Consider the following 3365-nt stretch of genomic DNA (forward strand, 5'->3'; position numbering starts at 1 on the left):
CTGCATATGGAATCTTCCCAGACCAGGGATCAAACTTGTGTCTCTTCCATTGGCAAGCAGATTCTTTACCACTGAGCCACCAGGGAAGCCCCCACAGTTCATTTTAGAACATGTCATTACCCCAAAAAGAAACCCACTGACCTTAGTTGTCATCCCATAATTCCCCCACCTGCCCCTCTGCCATAGGCAACCACTAATCTACTTTCTGCCTCTATGGATTTGTCTATTTGGGATATTTTATATAAATAGAATCTCATATGTAGTCCTTTGTGACTGGCTTATCTAACTTAGCATAATGTTTTCAAGGTTTATCCATATTGTAATGTGTTTCCGAACGTCATTACTTTTTTGGGTTTTTTTTTGGTTTTGAACCTTTAATGAGAAAAATATATATATAATATCGAGCTCAAAAACACTGTGTGTGGTGCGTCACTGGGTCAAGGGTTAGGGATACACAGGATAGGACTAACAAACAAGATAATGTGTAAACAAAGATTCACACAACCAGAGTGAAAAACCGGCGCCTGGCACAGTTTATGTCTCAGTTCCTCATCACTCAGCAGCATATTGGGGATCCCACAGCTAATGGGGAACAGACCTCCCGACTCTGGGCATTGCAGGGTGCCCTCCAAGACCTCCACCTCCAGCAGCACGTGGTGCATCTTTCTCAGAAATTCCTCGTTATGCTCATATCCCTGAATTGGCTCTTTAGGCACCTCGACGAGATGCAGTGTGTCCGCAGCCTCCAGAAGCACCACCCACTCCACTTTGGGTATCATATGCGCTATGAAGTCGGGGTTGAACTCCACAGGGTTGACGCGGACCTCCGTGGCCTGGAGACGCAGGGGGAAGCCACGGGGGCCCCACCCCCCACACGTGCGAGCTCAGCAGGTTGTGGGTGAGCAGCCTCATGTCTACGCTGCGCGCTCCCGCACAGCCGGAACCGGAAGGCAGAACTTCATTACTTTTTATGGTTAAATAATATTCCATTGTATGGATTTACCACACCTGTTTATCCATTCATTAGTTAATGCACATTTGAGTTGTTTCTACTTTACAAGTTATTGTGAATAATGTTGCTTTCCTCTTTAAAACTCTCCTTCTTTTGGCTTTGATATCACTTATGTCATTTTATTTTTAATAGTTTTCTGTTACCTTTTGAATTAAAAAGGTAAGAAGGAAGGAAAGAAAGAAAGAGAGAGGAAGGAAAGAAGGAAAGGAGAGGAGAAAGGAAGGGAGGGAGGGAGGGAGGGAAGGAGAAACGAAGGACCAGCTCGATGTTCAGTAATCTCCAAGATACCAGTTTGCTTTTCTATCTCTATCTCCTAAGGGCTTCCCTGGTAGCTCAGTGATAAAGAATCAACCTGCCAATGCAGGAGACATGAATTTGATCCCTGATCTGGGAAGATCCCCTGGAGAAGGGAATGGCAGCCCACTGCAGTATTCTTGCCTGGGAAATCCCATGGACAGAGGGGCCTGGCAGGCTAAAGTTCATGAGATCTCAAAGGGCTGGACACAACTTAGCAATTGAATAGCAACAACAACAGTCTATTATCTGTCTCGTCTCTTCATCTAGAGGCAAACTGTAGCCAGTGATTTCAAGCCTGGATTTTTAGGTATTTTTTTGTTTATTCATTCCTGCCAAAGCCACCCTTCCCCATATTTCAAGAAACAGAAAACCTCTATCAAATCAAGTTTCATCTCAAATGCCACCAAAAGCTTTTCCATAACTCTTCTAAACTTTTAGTGCTTTATTTTTGCCGCTATCATGTCACATACTTTACTCTAAAACTATTTATGTATTCACTCTCTTCCCAACCAAACGTAGTCCTTGAGGACAGGTACTATATCTTATCCCTATCAAAGTTAGTCTTTGAGGGCAGGTACTATGTCTTGGGGCTTCCCAGGTGGTGCTAGTGGTAAAGAACCTGCCTCCCAATGAGGATTTGATGATTAGGTTGGGAAGATCCCATGGAGAAGGAAATGGCAACCCCCTCCAGTATTCTTGCCTGGAGAATCCCATGGACAGAGGAACCTAGTGGGCTACAGTCCATAGAGTCACAAGAGTGGGACAGAACTGAAGTTACTTGGCATGCACTATGTCTTATCTTGGTATGTTTGTAGCACCTCCCAAACTCGACCTATTCAAAGTGGTGGTACAATAAATACTTATTTGTGAAACTACTTGAGTGGAACAATGTGAATTGACTCAACATTTCAAAAGAACATCTAGACAGTTGAGGGAGAATTATTTGGAGATTCTGAGTTATCCCAAATCAAAATCTTCAGTTATCTTTAGTTTAGGGCATGAACACAGAGAAGATGATTGTTGTCTTCTGAATAATTCCTATCATATTCTATTTGAGACAATGACTCACTGTTTTAAACATACTTGACTCAATACTAATTCTAACTAAATATCTGTGTATTTGAAACAAATAGTGAGTGACCTTAAAAAAATAGCTTATTCACTAGAGTTAGAGGCATCATAGTTTCCAACATACTTGACTCAATACTAATTCTAACTAAATATCTGTGTATTTGAAACAAATAGTGAGTGACCTTAAAAAAATAGCTTATTCACTAGAGTTAGAGGCATCATAGTTTCCAAAACAATACTATATCATAGTCTTTAAACACACACACACACCAAAAAACTCAAAACAACACAGCCACATCCCACAGCAACATAAGTTAAGGGAGTTCTGTAGTCAACCAAATGGAACTACCACCCAGGTCATGACGTACCTGGGTTTGAGGCAAAGATTTCTAAGATGGGTTTTAAAATAGTTAAACATACATCATTAGTCATCCTCAAAAGACTGTTAACTCTAGCACCACTTATGAGTGTTCTTATCTATAAAATTTGGACATGAATGTAGTCTAGTCTTAGGAAATCAACTTACAACCAATTTACAGGAAATGTGGGAGATAGAGGAACAAGTTAAACAACACCATGAATCCAGAACAGCTGAATCCAGAGCATAAACCATTCCATGATACAAATAACATGTTTATTTGTTTGTAATAAATAGATGCCATAAAGTAAAACAACAACAAAGCAATTGGAGACTGTTTTAAAATAAACTTAAGATACACAACAAAGGCAACATGTGGGCCTTGTTTGGATCCTTATTTCAATGAATTGACTGTAGATAAAATCAAAAGCATTTGCATATCAACTGGGTTATAGATGATATTAAGGAATCATTCAATTTTGTTATGGATAATAATGTAATAATGATAAGCCTGAGATGCATAATAAAGTATTATGTTATATAACATAATATGTAGGTTTTGCTTTAAAATATCCAGGAACAAAACGTGTTGAGAGGAAGGTAAAGTGAATTTGACAAATTGTTGAC

The 3365-nt window shown here is 39.9% G+C and overlaps 1 pseudogene; it reads right to left on the bottom strand.

The window, feature by feature from the left end:
* Positions 1–437: 437 nt before the first annotated feature.
* On the bottom strand, positions 438–912 carry LOC122444291 (annotated as a pseudogene).
* Between the last annotated feature and the right edge of the window lie 2453 nt (positions 913–3365).

This window comes from Cervus canadensis, chromosome 6 (assembly GCF_019320065.1).
Source record: "Cervus canadensis isolate Bull #8, Minnesota chromosome 6, ASM1932006v1, whole genome shotgun sequence".
Classification (NCBI taxonomy): Eukaryota; Metazoa; Chordata; class Mammalia; order Artiodactyla; family Cervidae; genus Cervus; species Cervus canadensis.